The sequence below is a fragment of the Dermacentor albipictus genome, chromosome 1 (genome assembly GCF_038994185.2).
Source record: "Dermacentor albipictus isolate Rhodes 1998 colony chromosome 1, USDA_Dalb.pri_finalv2, whole genome shotgun sequence".
In the NCBI taxonomy this organism is placed as follows: Eukaryota; Metazoa; Arthropoda; class Arachnida; order Ixodida; family Ixodidae; genus Dermacentor; species Dermacentor albipictus.
In genome coordinates this window covers 393,124,994-393,146,760 of record NC_091821.1, presented here as the reverse complement: position 1 = coordinate 393,146,760, position 21,767 = coordinate 393,124,994, and the positions used below count along the sequence as shown (strand labels likewise).

Genomic DNA, 21,767 nt, shown 5'->3' with positions numbered 1-21,767 from the left:
TGTGCAACACTGACCTGAGCTTTAAGACCTGGCTATCTGACTCTGTCTTACTGCCTTCCCTGAATATATTCTGTATGGCCTGCCTTCCCTCTGTATACATATACTGCCTGTACAGTATATCGCCTCTACATACTCCCTGCATATGTTGTATTTCCTGTTTGATGTTAAGCCTCTTCGCGATTCGCCCGTCTTTCTATGTTCTTGGTTGCGCCGTCCCAGCGTTCCAGGAAATCCGGCGCCGCAAGTTGTTCCCAAGTTAATTGTGGTAATCTCGAAGGGCAATTTCTAGGTAGTCGCACCTCCTGCGGAGCTATACGGACGAAGCGCGAATGTTGGCGTCGCTTTGAAGCCTGTTTTCGCTACACCCGCTGCCGAGCCAGGTAAACAATGTCAACAATGTTTCTTCCACTTCTTTCGCTTACACTGGCTTAGAGGTGACCAGTGGTAAATTGAGTCAGTCTAGCGACTGGCTCCTCGTGAAAGGCCTGCTGAACTCGAGTAACGCTTCTTGTGCACAATTATCCTTTGTGTAGTGCAGTAGACCGCCACAATGATGCGTGCCTAGACGTTTATAAATGGTTAAAAAGCATGGTAATAAAACATGCGGAAAAACTGACCTAACGCTCTTGACAGCAAGTTCTCATCAGCGCGCTCAGTAGCCCGGCTTGCTATCCTTTATGGTTTAAAACAATATTACATCGGAAAGCTTTTTTCTTACTCCTCGAGGGAAGAGTCCCTGCGTAAGTAGTCACTCTTTAGAGGCACCTTCGTGGTTCAACATGTAAGCATCGTTAAGGAACCTAGATGTCTTAGTCCTTAACGAAGTCTTATCTGCGCCTAGCTGTACTCCATCCCGCCACCGTTCGAACATCAGCAAGCAACCACCAGATGCATTATGCGGCACGCTCGAAGCAGGAAGGCACAGTCGGCCTCATGTTCATAAATAACACGCATCTCTATCAACGGTAAGTCTGGGCTTGACGTGAGCTTCGTTACCCGAGACAAGTTAATAGCGCTGGCTTAAGCCGGAATACAAAGAACCCGCTGCTTTGAGGCGCCCCAGGGGCAGTAGGAGCGTGACGCCTATTTGTCTATCTCAAAGCGGGTTTTTTTTTCGATCAAGTAAACAAAAGAACGGAAGGGCGAATCAAACCTAATCATTGTCAGTTACTAGAGAAAACGTTTTTCAGCGAAGTTTCAGGGTCGCTGATCAATTTAACAATAAAGACCTGAAGCGCGGGAAGGCCGCGGTTTGGAGGCGAAGCAGGCATGGTGCACAGAATCTGGCATATAATTATTTGAACCAGTTCTGGCTAGCCAAAATTCCAAAATGCAGTTGCTGTCAAAGTTCCTCCTTTTATCTAAGTGTTAGATTTGCCGCATAATATTTTTACTTCTGAAAACGCACGCTTTACAAGCGCTTGCTTCCCAATGACATATCACTTATTTCCACGTATTCATGCTGCTTTCATTTTCCTTCTCTTGCTTCCTCGGGAGCAAATATTTGTCGTTATCCTTCAAAGTAATCAGTCTTATTCCTTGTAACCTTGTACTGATACATTTTACTGTCTGTCGAGCAGTATAGAAAAGCGTTATTTGTCAAGCTTTCCGTTTCTGTGGAAGCTTTGGCTTTGCCGCATAAATATAGTAGTTGCAACAAAGCACGCTCTACAGGCACTCGTCGCTGAAATATTACACAGCATGTCATTTTCTAAATTAGGGCCTTTATTTTACTTGTTGTTCTTGCGGTAGCAATTATGCGTACACTTGAGGCACGTCCCCGCCGTCGTGCTGTCCTGGTATCGACGGCGCATGCGCGGCACGCGCGTTGAGGGTTAGAAGCTGTCCGCAGACTCACAGTGCGTTTGGCTGCAAAAACGACGGACGAAGCCAAGTGGGCGCACCATGACGCTTTGCGCAATCGTAATCGTAAAACGTTTCAATTGGGCAGTGACAAACACCGACGATTTTCCGTCGGCAGAGCGTACCGTCAATCTCGTCTCGTGCACCATCCATGTGTCACGCTTCATAGCCATTGGTGGCGCTCCTCGTCATACCGATGTTGTGAGACGCCTGGTAGATGCCCCGGCGATGTTTCTGCTGCAGCGGTAGCCTCGCGTGCTGCACGGCGCCAACATTTCGGCCCCGCCTATCTTTAGAATGCCGTCCGTCAGGCGCAGCCAGCCCTAAGCCTTGCTATCGCTGCCATGGCTTCGCCGGAGACGGATAATTCTTTTTTCCAATCACTTTATTGTTGTCAGCCTTTCTTTTCTCCTGACAATTGTTCTTTTTTAAACCGGTATTCAGTCACGTGTAAGAGGAATTAATAGAGACCGAGAATAAAGTCGTATTTAACTCACATAGCCGTCCTTCCCATCATGTCGTCGTCATAAGGAAGCCCACATTAACTTAGCTTTCTTGAACCGTGCGTAACAGTGATTACACCGCAGTTGATTCGCTGGTCGAGGAGCCTCCATAAGCTTTATACAAGCTCTTACATTACATAAGCTCGTGTCCATCGCTACCGCCGTCGCAGACTCCGATGTTTGGCATCAAATGAAAAGCTCTTGGGTACATGACGCGAAAGGCGACAAAAGTAGCTTTAGTTATGGTTTATTTATCTTTAAATGCTACTGCACAATGCGAATTATTTGGAGAATACTCGCAAACATTCGTTCTCGCTCCTTCAAGGTACACAACGCGCCCGCGACAAGTAGCGAGGCAAGTGAGACCACGTCAACGCGTACGTGGCACGGCAGGTGCACGTACGACGCCGAAATTTATTCTTCCCTCATAATGTTATTAATCAGGCTTGAACGCGCGTATCCCGCAGAAATTACCCCACGAACAGCCACGGCGAGCCACTTTCCTATTAATAACGCTTCCCGCGCGCTCCTCGAAAATACCGGCGTACGTAGCTACGCGCTTGAGAAACTCTGACACAAACAAAGTTACGAATAAGGAAAACGAGGCGAGAGACGTCGCGCTTGCGTAGTAATACACTACCCACCGAACGTGCAAGGTCCTCAGGCCTCGCGGTTCGCATAAATCACACACTTGGCCTCCCCGGGTTGGCCCTCCGCGCAAACCCGAGGCGGTTAGGAAACAAATCACGTTCCGTTCGACGCGCCTCATTAGGGAAACCAGTAGACGCTCGCTGAAAGAGAAAAAAAATAACGAGGAGTTTCTTTCCTAGCCGAGCGCTCCGTATAGCAGGCTTTCTCAGGCGCGACTGTATTGGGATGCGATATTTCTAATCGCCTTCGTAGCAGCTTGCGAGGGCACCTAAAAGCAACGAAAGTGAAATCCTCGCTCCGAAGTAACAAAGACATTATTTTGCGTCACAGTGTCTTTTTGTACTAAGGATTCACGATGGATATCTGCGACTACAATGAGCGGCAAACAATTTCGAAGCTCTGGTATGTTCTTAAGTTCAGACTGCCAAAAGGATGGAAAAGAAACAGTAATAAAAATTAGCCCCGGGTCGACGAAATCGCAACGTAGTTTTAAAAGGGAAAGCCGTGATCGCGGATAAAAAGCGAAGCAGCGTAAAGGGCAGGTCACTTTTCGCTGAAAAAGGTAATCATTACTTCGGCAGTTTTACAAAGGCGTATTCAAAAAGAAAGAGTAGTACGCCGGATAAAAGTTGTATGTTGTTTTTTCATGACCTTACTACTAACTACGAAGGAGGCTGATTTCATTATGAGTGTTAAATGTTTTTTTCTTGCAGAGCCTACTACACGAATAATCTATTTGTGCTGACCGTAATTATGTGAGAAAAGCCCGGCGAGTGGGGTCTTTTTCTTTCAGCTTGCGTGTTTTCGTATAGCACTGCACAATCACAGGAACCCAGGCAAAATAAACAAATTTGAAGGCATTAAAGCGAACTCTTTGAAGCATGCGCTAAAATATGTCGCGCGCTTGTTCAACGCAGGGCGCATATAAGAAGGAAATTATTCAAAGAACAGAAGACGTGTAGATGTCAGTGCTTGTGGAAAGTACAATGACCTAGCTCTTACACAGCTAAGAAACATTAAGTTGTCCTCAAAACTTCATATCTTCTTAAGCTACACAAGAAATTGCTTCGTCGCATATTCAATGACATCTGTTTGCCACGCCTCCCTACGTGTTTTCTTTTCCTCGACAAACTTACGCCTAGGATACTTTTCAAATAGCTGTAAACATTTTATTAACACCTAACGCGAACTGCCCCTTTCAATCTTTGAAGTAAAGCGCGTGCGCTCGTGCGCTCGTGCGTCTAGCCACAGAAAATTTTCAGTCGATACCTCATGATAAAAGAGAATATGTGAGCATGCAGAAAATCAGCATCAAACCAACAGTAGCGGCGCGGCGTTACAGCCGACGCAGATAAGGGGATCGGTATGGCAGGAGCCTTCGTAAACAACATAAAGAGGTAGAGTTTATTGGTGTATGAAGAGGTCAGCCTAGCCACAGGCTCGCTCGGCATCCTACTCCAGGTGAGAAATTAAAGAAAGGGAGCGAGAGAAACAAAACAGAAGAAAGCACACCCGATACTAAGACACGCACACACACTGACACAAATGCAGTAACACAGAAGTCGTTTACAGTGTCCCGTCGACGCCCGTATCCTGCAGGAATGCTAAGAGCGCTTCGGTGTGGAGCAGTTCAGGTCAAAGCATGTCCACGGCCCAAGAATCTCACGCAGGTGAAGTCACGTGACCGTGTCGCGCGTTTAAATAGTTCCTCGAAACACAATCTTGGAGATTGTAAAGTGCCTAAAAAGGAAACTTAGGTGGTCTAAGTACTCGTCAACACGGCAGGTTGCGGCACACTGGCGTGCGGGGCAAATTAATTTCAAATAAATAGCAACCACCTACTCTGCACTGCTTCCATTTGCATGGTGGCAAAGGAGTGTACGGGGTAGGGAACGTCAACATTGCGAGCGTCGAGAGCCCTTCGCACCCTCCCCTTTTCTGGCGTTAAAAGGCACGCACTTCCTGTACGGCCTTTGGCGAGACTGCCAACGAGGATGCTCCATGTTCGCTTTCATACACGCTGTGATGAATGCACGCACGTCCTCAAGAGTTTCCACCATTACCAAGAGGTCTCTCGCACTAAAAACAGAACGTGACACGCAGCGCTGTCGTGAATCATACTATGTGGAGTCTAACGAAACATGATGGAAGCAAGCTGCCGTGTCACCACGCCCTTTCTGCAGCGCATTCACGCAAACGCTCTAGTGCGCCTGATGAATGAGCCACGTAGAATTTTGCACGTCCGTAGCCTTTGCGCGCTGGTGAGCATATCATTTACAAAAGATGCGCACGCAATCGGGGCGTCTTCGGGAGCGCGCATTTAACGGTGTATGAGCGTCTACTTGCGGCCTGAGCAAGAAAGCAATGTGCACAGCTGAAATAGCCGAAATCACAAAAAAAACAATGAAGTGAAATGACCGGAATGTTTTCGGAGCGGTTAGCTACAAAGAAACGGTTAGATTCACCTTGTTTCTGTCGTAAGTGTTGAAAACGTGACGTTAATGCATGACAGATCAAACTACGCGCAACGTGTCCTTCCAAGCACTTTGCAAAGGGGACAACGTCTCCCGAGCCTCCTCGCACGACGGCCAAAGACGGGCGCGCGCGCTCCCGAATTCCCGCGGATGTGCCACCAGCGTTGGGGAGACGCGACGCTCGCCAGCAGCAACGGCGTTTCCTTTGTGTCCGAAACACGCGCGCTCGTGTGCGCACGCGCTCGCTCGAAAACGGGAAAGAGCCGCGGTGCGGCGGGCAGCGTGGCGCGTTTGCCATTGCAGGAAAGCCACGCTCGCCCCGCCGGCCTCCTTCCTTTTCCGGCCACCGGGCGACACCGCCACGGGACGACTATCGAGGGGAGACCGCAGTGACAGTGCCTCCGGACGCGTGTACCCGACCTGCTCGTGCCACTGGCGCGTGCTACAAACCGCTGGCGCTGCAAAAGTGGACGCCCCCTCGCGCGGCCAGCAAAGCGACGCCACAGCAGGAGGGACAGAAGATAAAGGGCGCGCGCTCAAACGCACGCGCTGCGCCGTGGTGGCGAGCACGCACAACAAACTCACGGGGCAAGGAGCGCGCGTGCGTTGTGGCTGGCTGAGTGGCTGGCTGCTGCCGCTCTTCCGGTAATTCCGGCCGATCAGCGGCGGCGGAGTCTGCACGACGTCGAACGGGGCCGGCGGTGCATGGACGGTGCAGCCCGGTAGACGTCCGCGACTCCGCGCGGCCCTACGGTGCCGCGGGGTCCGCTGACAGGGTTCGGCGGGGACGCTTCGTGACGCACGAAGACGGTGGCACGAATGCTACAGGACCGGCGGCACACGACGGCATCACTCGGCGGCGGAGATCGTCGCGTCTTCGAGCCTGCCCGCGGCTACCGCCACCGCTGCTGCTGCTGCTGCTGCCGCTATCGATTGCTGCTCGCCCGGCTCGCGTTCGCGACCGAGACGCCCCGCGGCGGAGCTCGAGCCCAACTCTAGCGCCGCCCCGGGAGAATAGAAAAAGAAAACAGGAGGGGGGGAAAAAGGGCGGCCGCGCTGCCTCCAGGAATTGGATTAAGAGCGACGCTAGCTGTCCACTGCACTTCCGGCTCCTCCGCCCGTACCGCCCCGTTTGCCCAGTGCTCGCACCTTTTAGCGCTGGAAGCGGCTCCGAGAGGAAAGGAAAGAGAAATCTAAAAGTGAAGCGCTGGAGACGTGACGAACGTGGCGCTGTCTTAGTGCGAAGCGGGGATTTTGACGCTAACGCGACGTGGCTTGAAGCGAGCGCGTCTGGGAGACTCGCGGTGGGAGGAGGCGTCCACCCAGCCAGTATGCGCGCGCGCACGTATCCTTGTTCGTAAATGTCAAGGGTCACGTACTTTCCGACGGTCACCCTTGTTTCTGCAAAGTTTACGCAAGCTGTCCTCCCAAGGAAACGTATGCAAAACTTGTTTCTGAGAGTTCAACTCGACACCTCTTGTCACTTGAATGCAAATTTAAGATTCCAGAAATGATGGAACCCAACCGAACCCACCCGATATGCATGCATAGTATATGTAAACAAGGCCAGCCAGAAGGCCTGAAAGCACAGCCACTGCACAAAAAATTATCTCACGAAACCAATGAATTTTCCACCTTATGCTTTCTTTTTCTTGGCTGCCGTAAAGCCAACACACAGCAGTCATCAGTCCAAAAGGATTGCCCATCTTGGAAACACCAGTGCTTTAAGTTAAATGGACACTAAAGAGAAACATTGAATCAGCTGAGATTATTTGAGCATTTTTTTTTCAGACTCCTATTTTTTTCTCCATATTGCCATTTTTGGTTAGTTATTATAAGTGAAAATGAAGGTCAAAGTACTTTTTCTTTCTTTTTCATTTTCTTCGCGTCGAAACCTCCGAGCCCCTGTGTGAGTGCAACGTCACGGATTTAAAAGTACATTTTCCTCCATTTTCCTCTTTCGCGTGTTTCCTGACGTACCATGACACCTGCTACTGTAAGAGTGGTTTGTTTCCTTTTTCGTATTGTAGTAGCTTAATTTACCAATAAAGTTCGACCTAATTTTTCTCTTTAATGTCCCGTTAAATGATATGAGATAAACTCGCACCACGTGTGCGTGTGTGCGTGTGTGTGTGTGTGTGTGTGTGTGTGTGTGTGTGTGTGTGTGTGTGTGTGTGTGTGTGTGTGTGTGTGTGTGTGTGTGTGTGTGTGTGTGTGTGTGTGTGTGTGTGTGTGTGTGTGTGTGTGTGTGTGTGTGTGTGTGTGTTATAGACAGTGCATTGAAAGAAGTGTTTTAGTATAACCGTAGGAGTCGCACGCACTCAGTCGCAAGATTCAAGCTAGCTCGTCCATCACCACGGGAAATTCGGTAGGAAGCCGTGTTGTCTCTCTCTCTCTCTCTCTCTCTCTCTCTCTCTCTCTCTCTCTCTCTCTCTCTCTATCTATCTATCTATCTATCTATCTATCTATCTATCTATCTATCTATCTATCTATCTGTTTTTCTCTTTCTCTTTCTCTCTCTTTTTATCTATCTATATCCAGTTCGAAGGCGGATAAGGTAAGGATAAGGGTAAGGATAAGGATAAGGCTCGGCGGTGCTGAAGTATTTACGGTAAAGCCTGCTCCTCAACCGAAATGTGCCGTACTCGGAGCAAAAACACCGCGAACAGTAAGCGAGCCGTCTTTCAGATTTTTGTCCGATTTTAGTGTCTGAGCGCACTGTTACAACAGTGCGACAATAGGTCGCGTAAGTGTCCCTGTACGTTTAAGTTTGTTTTATATGTGTAGCCATGTGCCGTGTTATGTGGTTACGCAGATGCGTAGATGCGTTCGCCGTCTCGTCGGCAAAACTGCGAACTTCTAGGTGCGATCTCTGACTGTTCAATACTTTCCCTCGCTTACGGAACTGTGCATGTCCGTGCAGCGTGTTCCTGTGCTCTCTGCTGTGGTTTTCCTTTTCATGTGGGGAAACTTCACCAGCCGTTCGACTAGTAGTAGTCACTCCAGCACCACTCATGGCGCCAACTTGTTTTTAAATTAATATCAATAATTTTAATTTCATACGCCTGCTGAAAATCGCTGCTACAGGTGACCAACGTCGTTTACTGCTTTTTTTTTTTTACATCCGGCTGTGCTGTACAATCACGTTCTGCAATACGGGAGGCGCAATGCTATTACCACGTGTTCCGGAGCATCTTAAAATGACATCATTGGCAGCTGCCCAACGAATCCGTGACGTCTTATAACACTTCAGGGCAAGATTTTTTCATTGAGAACCACGGTATTTAGGATGCCAAGAATGTGACGCCCATGCCACTACTGTTCCCGCACGAAAAAAAAAGCTGAGAATTAAAATTTCCCCATCTATGCCAATTTTTTCGACTCACAAGTGATCTGCTTTCACTGAGGAAAACTTCGGAGGATTTCGAAAACCAATTGTTAATTCAACAAAACATCTAGCTCATTCAAAATTGATTTACTCGTCTTGCTGTTTCCTTCGTCGACTTTACGCTCTCTTTACCTGATGGAATTACCAACCAAATGATCCCCAACTTGCTTGGAGTACTTCGCAGCAGCCTTCTAGCATATTTCAACAATGTCTGTTAGACATAAACGTACCTTCATCAAGGAAGGCGGCTTGGATTGTGCCGGTGCTGAGACCTGGCAAAGACAGGACAGGTATGAGGTATAAGGTCGTGTCGACCTTATTCTTAATACAGTGCGTAGCGAAGCTGATGAGAAACTTGCCTATGGTCGACTGACATGCTGACTTGAGTAGAGCAAGGCATTCCAACACGTGTGACTATTGTTAGACAGCGTTTGGTTGCCCAAAGTAGCATCTTTGATTCGGTAAGTCACATGGAACACCATCACAAGTATGCGTTTTCAACAGTGGCCACATTTCTCGACGTTTCTAAAACGTACTACTGCGCGCTCCAATGGTAATTTGTCATCTTGTGGCTACATCGGTAAAAGGGCACCTTCTCCGCTTTACCCGCACATTTTTCAGTGGTTGATCGACGCAAGTCAAGTCGGGGGCCGTGTTGAGTCTTTGGAGGGAAATGCCGACGAGAGACTGAACGCAGGGTAGTAGTGTATATAGTCAACTGTGTTATTAAAGGTGAATGGCATGGCTGGTTTATATGATGCCTAGAAGAAAGTGAGAATGACATTCCGAGTATCAGTATGCGCAGTCGACGTCTGGATTTGATTCTCGGGTTATCAGCAAAAGCGATATGGTTAAGAAAATATATTATCTTTGCACAGATTAACCTCGTATCAACGTGGGATTAACAATAACAGCGGGAAAGTCTAGGTTTATTCTGTTTCCTGGCCAGTGGTCTCATACAACGCGTATGAAAACACCTATCGGAAATACAGGAATTCAACAAGTTAGATAAATGCGATTTATTGGCGCCGTGCCACACTCAAAGTGGAACTGGCGCTGTGCCGTGGACGCTGCAGTTACAGCCCTTGTAAACTGTGTAAACGTCCTTCGAAGACTGGCGGATACAAGTTGGAGAATTTATCCATCTTTGATAACAAAATTACATATGGCATTGATTATTAACTGCGTGCTTTCTTCAACTGCCTTTGATCTCGCCATGCGAGTCTCAGTACGAGCGTTCCATTGACAAGGCCTCAGAGCTCTACGCCCGGGCTGCCACAAGCAATGGCGAGTGTCAAAGTGCTCCGCAAGTATAGGCTGCCATCGCGTTCCGCTCTAGCCTCTGAACGACTGCTTACGCTGTTATGTCGACCAAGTCAACCTAGCACGAGGTGAAACCTCCTAAATCGCCTTCGACGACATATGAAGTTGCATTCTTTCATGGCACTGTATGGTCATAGAAGACCAGAACTCCCAGGTGACAATTCTTTAAATTCGCAACGAGCGCCATACACATGTTCCGGAAGCTCAATCGTTAGTATCTGAACAGTTAGAGAGAATGTAAGATGAAAATCTTCAAAGTCTCTCTGCAATGCCTGTCTTTGCGAGGAGACGCTGGAACACATTCTGTGCGACTGTCCTGTTACGTTTCGCCTGTGACGCGCGGTGTAGCCGGCGCGGATTTAACGGACGCCGGGGCTTCGTTCAAAGCGGCGGACATTTTGGCCCGTTCGGAGCGGCCGCGACGCATCCCCGCCGAGCGCGTCTTTGTGTGTGCGTGTGTGTGTGTGTGCCCACGCTTGTCAAAGCGCGGCAGCCGGGGAGAGGAGCTCCCCCAGTGTGAAGCGAGGAGGTCTGACCGGCGCCGGCCCGTCTGATGCGTCACCTCCTTGTCCCAACGTGTCTCTCAGTCCGTCCGTCGCCGCTGTCACGTGGTGTCGTCCCATGACCTTCCTTCTTGCCCGCGACGCCAAGAGTATAAGAGCAGCTGCCCCCGGACGCCAGGAGAGAGGCTCCGATTTCTTCTGTTGAGTAACGTGCTCTCCCGTCTCTCTACTTCGGTCGACCTGACCGCCCGCTCTTTGCGATGCTAGAATAAACAAGTTGTTCTGTTAGCAGTCGCCTCATGCTTTGCTGGGACCTTCGGATGCTTCCAGTGTGCCCCAGGCCGCCAGGCCAACGCTACCCTCGGGGCTTGCGACCCATTTGCAACAACGGGCGCCAGCGGTCCGATTGCAATAACGGGTGTCAGCACTGAGGTTCCAACAGCTGGTGGCAGCGCTGAGATTCCAACAGCCGGTGCCATCGGTGCGGATCAAACATCTGGTGGCAGCGGTGGGATCGCGACAACGGAGGCCAGCAGCGAAGATATGCGGTTGACTGTATGCTGAGCAGCACAACGACCATCCGGGAGCAGTGCAACGAGCCCTGTGTGATGACTGGTTGCCTGCAGCGGAACGACTGCGCTGAATTCTTGGCTGCGAGGTTTGGTGAGTGCGGAACTTTCTTCTTCTGAGTTTTGCCAGGCTTTTTGTTAGTGTCAGAAACAGAGCTGGTAATTGTGGTTGTCGTTGCTGCCGGGTTAGTTTGCGGCAAGACAATAGTAGGCAGTAGAGAAAGCAGCATTCAGAGCAGCCATGGATTTGAAGTCGTTGCGCAAACCGAAATTGTTGGAGCTTGCAAGAGAGTTGGGTCTGGATGTCTCAGACAAACTCAGAAAACCAGAACTGCTAAGGGCTATTCTTGAGTTAGAAGCTGAGGATGACGAGCTGTCGGAATGCCTTGAGACCATTGAGGAAAGGGCAAAAAGACAGGAGCGCGAACTTAAAGAACAGAAAGAGCGAGAGCAACAAGAAAAAGAGCGCGACCGTCAACACGCTTTGGAAATGAAGCGTCTCGAGGTGGAGATGGAACGCGCTCGTAATGGAAGTCAGGCACACAGTGCAGGAGAACGAGTATTGTTCAAAATGACTGACCTAATGCGGCCGTTTAAGCTTGGAGAGGACATTGGTTTGTTCCTGGTTAACTTTGAGCGAACGTGCGAGAAGCAGGGGTTCTCTCGGGAAACGTGGCCACAGCGCTTGCTCACTTTGTTACCCGGCGAGGCGGCCGACGTAGTCGCTCGCTTGGAGAGAGAGGAGGCAGAGGATTTCGACAAAGTGAAATCGAGTCTGCTAAAAAAGTACAGGCTGTCAGCGGAGGCGTTCCGTCGGAAGTTTAGAGAAAATGAGAAGGGCAAAAGTGAGTCATATACAGAGTTTGCCTACAGGCTTATGTCAAACATGCAGGAGTGGCTCAAAGAAGAGAAAGCGTTTGGTGACCACGAGAAAGTTCTGCAGTGTTTCGGGCTGGAACAGTTTTATAGTCGGTTACCTGAGAACGTGCGGTACTGGGTCTTGGATAGGCCAGACGTTAGTACGGGGGCTAGAGCCGCTGAGCTAGCCGAGGAGTTTGTGACGCGTCGGGCTCGCGGAGCTAAGGACGGTCAAAAGGGTGAATTTGGCTCCAAGTTTGAGAGGCCGAAGTTCACGCCCATGAGAGCAAAGGGGGACACACGTAGTGCGGATGCGAGTGAAAGCAGTCCGACCGAACGTAAGGAGACGGCGGCAGCCGAAGCCGAACGCAGAAAGCGGTGGTGGTGGTGGTGGTGGTGGTGATGTTGAAGCAGGCGGGGTTAGCCTGGCATACATAGCCGGCAATTGTTCCGCCTGATCCTCCTTCGAGTTGAGATCAGGGGCGTGTCACCAGCTGTCGATGAGCCCCGTGTCTCGCAGGAAGGCTATCAGCAGTCGTTGCGCTCTCTTCCTGAATGCCGCGGGTCCTCCGGGGAAAACAACGTCCTCAAAGGTCCTGTGCGTGAGACCGCTTTTTTGGAGCTTGTCGACCATCGCTTTTCTTTCTGTGTCAAACTGCGGGCATAGCCAAATGAAATGTTCGATGTCACCAATGTCACCGCAGAAAGCACAGAGTGGGGAAGCGCGAAGCCCAGTCTTGAATAACCAAGCTGGGGTGTACGCGGAGTCGGTCCTGATGCGGTATAAAAGCGTCGCTTGTTCGCGTGTAAATCCATGAGTCACACAGGGTTCGTGTGGATTCTTGTGCATTTCTCTAAAGTGAAGGCGGATTGCATCCTTAGAGTTTTGAAAAGATTTTGGAGCTTTCACTTTTGGGACACATGTAAGCGCTAGGCGTGCAAGGGCGTCAGCTTCCTCGTTTCCATCAATTCCTACGTGTGATGGAATCCACTGAAACCTTATGCTAAATCCTTTGCTCGTTAGGTCGTCAATCAGTGCCAGAGACTGCCTTGTAAATTTATCTAGAGGTAGGCCCCGATGTAATCTCTGTAATGCTGACTTGGAATCCGTCAGCACCACGACATCACGTGCAGAGAAGGCCCGTAGTTTCCGCAAAGCCGCGGTGATTGCGGCGCTTTCTACTGTTGTAGAGGAAACCACGCGATCCAGTCGGCCAGACCATGACACATCAAGGGATGGTATGCAGAATGCCGCTGCACAGCTATCTGTTTGTGCGCACACCGAACCGTCTGTGTATACTTGTAGGTGGCTTTGAAACACAGTGCTCAAGTGGTTCAGCACAAGAAACTTGGCCTCGGCAGTTGCGGTTTCCGGTCCGCAGAAAGCGGTTCGAGACGAGGCAAGCGCGCGTGTGTTATACGTGTCAGAAGCCGGGTCACTTTTCGGCGCAGTGTCCAGAAACAAAAACAAAAGTCGTGTTTTTGTCATTATGCAGCACTGACGAGAACATGAAGCTTCTCGAGCCTTACATGCGCGACCTCCTCGTGAACGGGAAAGAGTGCCGAGTGCTTCGCAATTCCGCAGCTACAATGGATGTAGTTCACCCCTCTTACGTAGAACCCGATATGTTCACGGGCGAGTGCGCATGGATCAAGCAAGCCGTGGAAGCTCACAGCGTGTGTCTGCCCGTAGCAAAAGTGCTCATTGAAGGTCCTTTCGGAGCACTTGAGACGGAGGCGGCAGTGTCATCTATGCTGCCCCCCCAGTGCCCGTACCTATTTTCGAACAGGTCCGATCACCTCCTGCGCGAGAAGGGGCTTTTGTTTGGTGAGGCTAGCGTTCAGGCCTTAACCAGATCGAAGGTTCGGGAGCTCGCTGCAAAGGCGGTAGTTGCGGGGCCGACGTTGTCGAACGATGAGAAAAGGTCAGAGGCGCAGCAAGCTGATATTCAGAGCACGCCCGAGCTGAATAAAACTGAGTCTGTAGCGTTAAAGGCACCAGATACTGGAGAGGAAATGCCCGATGCGGGAAAGTTAGAAGAGATATCTGCAGATTTGCTCATCGCGCCTACGTCAGACGGACTTAATAGGTTGCTAAAAGTCAGCCGGTCGGCTTTGATAGCCGAGCAAAAGAAGGATGGCAGCCTAGAAAACATACGCTGCATTGTCAAGGAAGGTATCGCCAAGAAAAATGCTCGCTTTGTGGAAAGAGGTGGGGTCCTGTACCGGAAGTATGTAGACCGCAGGGGAGTGGAGTTCGATCAGCTGATCGTGCCTCAGTGCTACCGTCAGGATCTGTTGCGCTTGTCGCATGGGGGTTCGTGGTCCGGACACCTAGGAGTTAAGAAAACTAAGGACCGTCTCTTGCAAGAGTACTATTGGCCAGGGTGTTTTCGGGACGCAGACCACTTTGTGAAGACATGCGACACCTGTCAGCGGGTGGGCAAACCAGGGGACAAATCGAGGGCGCCGTTGAAGTTGGTACCTATCATTACGGAGCCTTTTAGACGGCTCGTTATTGATACAGTGGGTCCTCTGCCGGTAACAGCCACGGGGTACAGACACATTTTGACTGTGATCTGCCCAGCGACAAAGTTCCCTGAAGCAGTGCCGCTTAAAGAACTCAGCTCAGTTGAGATAGTCAATGCACTACTGTCCATATTTGCGCGAGTTGGTTTTCCTGCGGAAATCCAATCAGATCAGGGCACAGTGTTTACTAGCGCTTTGACGACGGCCTTTCTCGAAAGGTGCGGGGTAAAGCTGTTACACAGCTCAGTGTACCACCCCCAGTCGAATTCCGTTGAGAAGCTCCACTCCGTCATGAAGCCCGTGTTGAGAGCCTTGTGGTTTGAAGAACAAACTGACTGGGAACTGTTTCTGCCTGGGGTGATGTTTGCATTGAGGACCGCGCCGCATGCGGCTACGGGGTTTTCGCCAGCTGAGGTAGTGTACGTTCGCTCGCTGCGATATCCGCTTCGCATGCTTCGAGACGGATCACTGCCCTCTCCAATGGCTGCAGACCATCTCTTTCACAAATGGCCGCCTCCTGCGCTGGAGCCTCGCTTTGCAACAACATTCCTTTGAGGTGCGTTACAAAAAGGGGAGTCTCAACGGTAACGCCGATGGCTTAAGTCGAAGCCCCTAACGTGGGAATCAGCCTCAAAATTGTTTGTTATTGATGTTTTTCTTCCTGAGGCAGGATTTTTAACATATTGCTTTTGTGTAGTGTTTCAAAGTGATGATGTGCTTTCTAGTGCAATTTTCCGATTTGTGGACGCGTTCTGAGTGCTGCTATAGACTACTGTAAGGAACTAGGCAGTAGTATAAAAGGGGAAAGAGCCTGGCATGGCTTAGTGAGGGTTGTGCCGTGCTTGCTGACTGAGCGGCTGAGTTTCGGCGCAGTTCTAACGCTTGCTGGGAAAGAGAACAAAAATGGCAACTCTCCTGAAGTCACTTTGCAGTGTCCTGTGTGAACCTGAACGTGAGAACGAGGCCTTCTCGGTGCGCTGCGCTCAAGAAACGCAGAGGGACGACCGACTTCGGTTATGAGCATCATCTAGCGACATCCCTCCGGACAGCGGATGCAGTCCCCTGACCATCGGGATCTCCTTCCCCCGGCGGGGCGGTCTGTTACGTTTCGCCTGTGACGCGCGGTGTAGCCGGCGCGGATTCAACGGACGCCGGGGCTTCGTTCAAAGCGGCGGACATTTTGGCCCGTTCGGAGCGGCCGCGACGCATCCCCGCCGAGCGCGTCCCGGCATGTTCAGTGCCACGTGTCTTTGTGTGTGCGTGTGTGTGTGTGTGCCCACGCTTGTCAAAGCGCGGCAGCCGGGGAGAGGAGCTCCCCCAGTGTGAAGCGAGGAGGTCTGACCGGCGCCGGCCCGTCTGATGCGTCACCTCCTTGTCCCAACGTGTCTCTCAGTCCGTCCGTCGCCGCTGTCACGTGGTGTCGTCCCATGACCTTCCTTCTTGCCCGCGACGTCAAGAGTATAAGAGCAGCTGCCCCAGGACGCCAGGAGAGAGGCTCCGATTTCTTCTGTTAAGTAACGTGCTCTCCCGTCTCTCTACTTCGGTCGACCTGACCGCCCGCTCTTTGCGATGCTAGAATAAACAAGTTGTTCTGTTAGCAGTCGCCTCATGCTTTGCTGGGACCTTCGGATGCTTCCAGTGTGCCCCAGGCCGCCAGGCCAACGCTACCCTTGGGGCTTGCGACCCATTTGCAACAACGGGCGCCAGCGGTCCGATTGCAATAACGGGTGTCAGCACTGAGGTTCCAACAGCTGGTGGCAGCGCTGAGATTCCAACAGCTGGTGCCATCGGTGCGGATCAAACAGTCCTGAATATAATGTTCAGCGACAGTCCCTGGAATCAGTTCTAGTGCACCTTGACACTAGACCATTGTCCCTCGACACGATTTTCACATGGCGCCGACAGAAGACATCGCAGGTGAAGGCGACGAAGGGACTACTTCGGTTTTTGAAAGAGACGGGATTGGACAAGCGGCTGCGACAGTGATATCACGTACCATGCCAGATTGATGGACTCTAACGGACGATGTGTGTGTGCTGTGCTATGTGCTCTCTCTCTGTCTCCCCCTTCCCCATCTTTCATCGCCCCCATCCCTCTCCAATGTGTAGGGTAGCAAACCGGTTAAGCTAAACTGGTTAACCTCCCTGCCTTTCCTTCTCCACTTTTTCCTTCCTTCCTTCCTTCCTTCCTTCCTTCCTTCCTTCCTTCCTTCCTTCCTTCCTTCCTTCCTTCCTTCCTTCCTTCCTTCCTTCCTTCCTTCCTTCCTTCCTTCAAAGTCTTCACAAACTGTTCGGTCGATATGGAACGCGGAGTCAGCGCAGAAGGAACGGAATCGTGGACCGGATGGCTCACAAGCTTCCAGCTTGTGAGATTGAAGCTTGTTCCGCCTCGCTGAGCGCGTCGTCTTGCCTAGCCGTCTCCCGCTGCGCTTCTGAATTACAATGGACTGAATAACGCAACTGCAGATTTTTCCGTACCTTGAAACGTTTCGGAAAGAAGGCGTGCAGGTGAAGAAGCAATTTCATGCAGGAATGTTACTGCAAGACTAGGTGTGCCTGCAGACAACATCCTCCTCCTCCTTCCGTCCATTCGTTTTAATTACCGGAAGTACTTAGTACCTACATCATACGGGGCTGCGTGCCTCTATTTATTGTATTTTCCTCATGGTGGCCTCATATACCCTGCGGAAATTATGTCGAAATAGAAAAGAAAGTCCCGGCACCTTGAAATGTTTTTATTTTTTAAAGAATGGGCTCCAATTCACGCTCTGAAGTTGGTTGGCCAGTGAAGCTGCAGTCTCACCTCATCCGATAGACCAATGTGGCGTAGCCTTCAACGATTGAGCGCTACGCGAAATGACTAACAGCAAGACCATTAAACGTACTGTGCCAAAAGTTTATTTCTTTAAAACGATGTTAATAACTTCTTTGTGATTGCTGTGATCAATACTGAGGTTTTCCGTTGCTGCTTTAGAGAGATCCTTAGTTTACAAAAAATCTATATACGATTTCTGTACAGTGGTTGGCTGACCTGGATTGCTGAAGCACACGAGACTAAACTCTTCCATGACGAACTGGATAAACCATTTCTTCTCTGGTTCTGAAATCTTCCAATTCAAGCCTCCGACAATGATCACCGACGTGACGTGAATAAATTTCACCCCAGAGAAGTGAGTACGTATGAAGTACTCGCGTTCACGCTACTCTTCGAGAGTCCTAATTATTCGTGGCCTTCCTATAGCGCTGTCACAACACAAATAAAATCAGTTCCTTGGCGGGTTCTTCTTTTATATATGAAAGTGTGGTGACGTCCCTCCCTCCTTTCTGTGCTACAGTTGCCGCTTCCCGGCAACTGCAGCTTATGCAACCGTAATCTTTACTGGAAAACGCTTGCGCAGAACGCAATGTGCTTCGCATTCTTCGAACGTGCCTTATCATCTATCGTGTGGTTTTGACACTTGTTTTGTGCTTTTCTTTACTGAGAGGAATACTAGGGTGTGTCGTGCATGCGTACTTACAATGCAGATAGGCACTTTTCGCTTCAATTAGTAGAATGACCTTCTTTCGACTGTTCTGTCGACGGAGATGAGGAAATCCCGAGATCCGAGTCATATACAGCTTCGCTATAAAAGGCATCTCGTTGTTCCGAACTCGATATTTCAGATCAGAACCTCAGATAATTAAATCTGGCGGTGGCGACGGCGGCCACGGCGGCGCGGGATGATATTGAAGATTGCATATCTCTACCTCTTGGCAAAGTAAACAGAGCAACCACGACCTTCTTGAGTTATTTTGCTTTGTTGTCATCATTTCAGTGAACACGTAACTAACCTAACTAACCAGCGGGCTCCTTTGAAAACCAAATGCCTTGCCCGAACCTAATTTGCAAGATCACGCTACTGTCGATCGAAATATCGTTAACAATCGGAATAACCTCGGCACTTTTGCAAGGATATAACAACGAAAAAATCGTAAGCGCATAATTGCGCGCTTATGGATTCCTCGAAGTGATTCGCAATCTGTAATTGTACGTACCCAGTATTCGAACTTTTCATGTCAGTATATTTTTTCAGGAATAACTTGCTTTACGGTACGACGTCAGCGTATTGAGCCTAAAGATTGTCTTCCCTTTTGATTGTTTGTATACAGACGTTAACAAATAGATTTTGACCGCGTTTGCCGCTGTTCCTCGCGCGCGAAAGTCAGTCTAATTTATCGAAGCTTTATGAGTTTTTAATACGATTAGCATTCTTTGCTTACTGTAGATATTTGAAGCCTAGCTATTCATGTAGCCACTTACGCCTTAACTCTTACCACTTAACTCGCACATCTTTCAGCCAAACGATTATCGCACATGCTGAATCACTGCCATCTTGTTTCACTCCGGCTGCGAGACCTTCGATTCCTCCATGGTGCCTCGCTCAGCCAAAAATTAACTTCACAATACCTGGCATCACGAAAAAAGCTGATCTATCATCACCAGCCCTTAAACAGCTCACACTACTATTTTTGTACAAGAGCTACCGTGACTCTGCACATATCTACACTGGTGGATTTACACTCACGCGACAACGTCGACGGCAGGAGAGCTCGCAAACACTCTTTAGTGCCCTTCATTACATTAGTAATGAACAGCCACACAAGTGGACGGTATTCGGCGATTCGAAGGCGGCACTGCAGTTTCTACTGTCACCTTTACGACAGTAAAGGTGACAGCTAATATTTCACTATACAGTAAAGACACGAGCAGCTAGTATTTCACATTACAGAGACGTTACACCATATAAGTGATGCAGGTCATGAAATAACCTTCCGATGGCTTCCAAGTCACTGCGGGATTATCGGCAATGAACGGGCCGATCAAGCTGCCCGCTCAGCCCATATTGAAGAGCACCACGTACCAATTCCACTTTCTAGAACTGACGCAGAACCGAAGCTCCACCTGCTTGCTCGGCAGTGCACCACGTCGCAATGGAATGAGCCACATTTAAGAAATACTCGACTGCACTCCCTTGATCCGAAATTAAGTCTCCGAGCGCCATCACAACTTCGCCGTGGAGACGCCACGCTCATGTATCGACTGTGGTTAGGCGTTGCCTTTACCAAAGCCTATGCGTTCCACATAGGGATGACCGACACCACAACCTGTGACCACTGCGGCCATGAAGAATCGATTGAACATATTTTGTGCGCTTGCCCGCAGTACAGTCCACAGAGGGAATGCATTCGCCACGAACTTGACCAACTGGACGACCAACCGCTATCGGAAAAAAGAATTCTACACCACCGAAGGGACCTAACGTCACAGAAGAAGGTCGTGCAAGCGCTATTGCGCTTTCCGCGATCTACCGGCCTTCGCGAACGTCTTTACCTGGAACGCCTTTTGTGTGTGTGTGTGTGTGTGTGTGTGTGTGTGTGTGTGTGTGTGTGTGTGTGTGTGTGTGTGTGTGTGTGTGTGTGTGTGTGTGCGTGTGTGTGTGTGCGCGTGCGTGTGTGTGCGTGTGCGTGTGCGTGTGCGTGTGTGTGTGTGCGTGTGTGTGTGTGTGTGTGTGTGTGTGTGTGTGCGTGTGTGTGTGTGTGAGTGCGTGTGCGTGTGTGTGTGTGCCTCCATGTGTGCGGGTTTTTTTGTTTTTGTTTTCGTTTTTCGTCTATGTCATCTTTCTAACCCCTATCTCCCATCCCCAGTGTAGGGTAGCAAACTGGAGACTGATATCTGGTTAACCTCCCTGCCTTTCCTCTTCATGTATATATATCTCTCTCTACGCCGAACGTGTGACGCACGTTATCTACCAGCTTAGACCACAAGGTGTGTGTGCTCGCCGTCGTGATTCTGTCGTGGTCATTCCATCGTCGCCGTTCCAGCTTCGTCATCCGACTCTCGTCATGTCGTTGTCGTCATACAGTCGTCGTCACGCTGTCATCGTACCGTCGCCATCATTCCAGAAACGTCATCCGATTGTCGTGATATCGCCTTCGTCGTTCCATTGAGGCCATTCCTTCTTCGACAAATTGCGCTGTCGTCATTCATTCGTGATTATGCCGTCGTTGTCATGCCATGGCTGTCATCGCGTCGTCGTCATAGTCGCGTCATCGTCCAATCATCCTCATGTTGTCGTCGTCAAACTGCCGTCGTTAAACCACGGTCATCGTTTCACAGTCGTCATCCCACATAGTCGTCATGGTTTCTTAGCAGTAAGTTTCCCAGCATTATTGCACTTTATTAATATCTCTTGATTGAGGAAACTATCGCACGTGTGAACGCTTGGAAACGAGTCTCGCCTGAAAATGAAACTTTATTCGCGTAGAGGCAGCCAAGGAAATTAATTCCGCCTCTTTGAGGAGGTCCTATGATGATCACGCGGCTACCACTATAAATGCTGCCAATTAATAACCGCTTAAGCTTCCTGATACAAATGCGCCTACACGTGCTTTGGTCTGAATAAGAGACTGCATTGGTTAGTTGGTAATAACTTTACTGATTTGTCGTGCAGGTTTTTGGCGACCCGGGCTCAGGTCTCCCACGACGGGACGTCGAGAACTTGTCTCAGCGCCGCCTCGCGGGCCTGCTGAACGGCCCAGAGTTGGTCGCCGAGGTCGGAGCTGCGCGGAGGGGCGGCCGATCTCACCGATAGGGTCTCGAAGTTTAACTCGTTTTTGCGTTGGGTTCTGTGTGTAGCTGTGTCATGTTTGCATATCTTACATGTGTCATCTTTGTGTACTTCAGGGAATATCCGTTTGAGGTGAAACGGGATCGGGAAAGTATTTGTTTGTAGTTGGCGTAGGGCCACTGCTTATTCCTTGTTTAGGTCACACTGCACTCACTCAATTAATTACAACTTAGATGAAGTAATTGCAGAGGAAGCAATTAAGGTTGGGGTTCGTGTAATTCTATACAGGTAGCTCGCGAGCTCTCGCAAACAGCGAAGGGCCTCGTAGAGAAAGGCCATTGTAATAAATTTACGAACCCTCGCGGTCATGTAGGACTTCGCAATCTGTCTAAATTTGTCATTCGACAAAAAGCAAGACCCGGAAGTGATATGGGAGCTCACAAAGCGCGTAAGCACACAGGAAGTGGGCAAAAGGCCAGAAGGAAACTAGGCTTCGACG

At 49.9% G+C, this 21,767-nt stretch overlaps 1 protein-coding gene across 1 annotated transcript in view; it reads right to left on the bottom strand.

Moving 5' to 3' along the window:
* LOC135913748 (guanine nucleotide exchange factor DBS-like) overlaps positions 1-6,347 on the bottom strand; it is a 286,399-nt gene extending 280,052 nt beyond the window's left edge. Inside the window, exon 1 of the mRNA XM_065446389.2 lies at positions 6,077-6,347. The gene's annotated coding sequence lies outside the window, so the exon portion shown is untranslated. The remainder of the gene's footprint in view (positions 1-6,076) is intronic.
* Between the last annotated feature and the right edge of the window lie 15,420 nt (positions 6,348-21,767).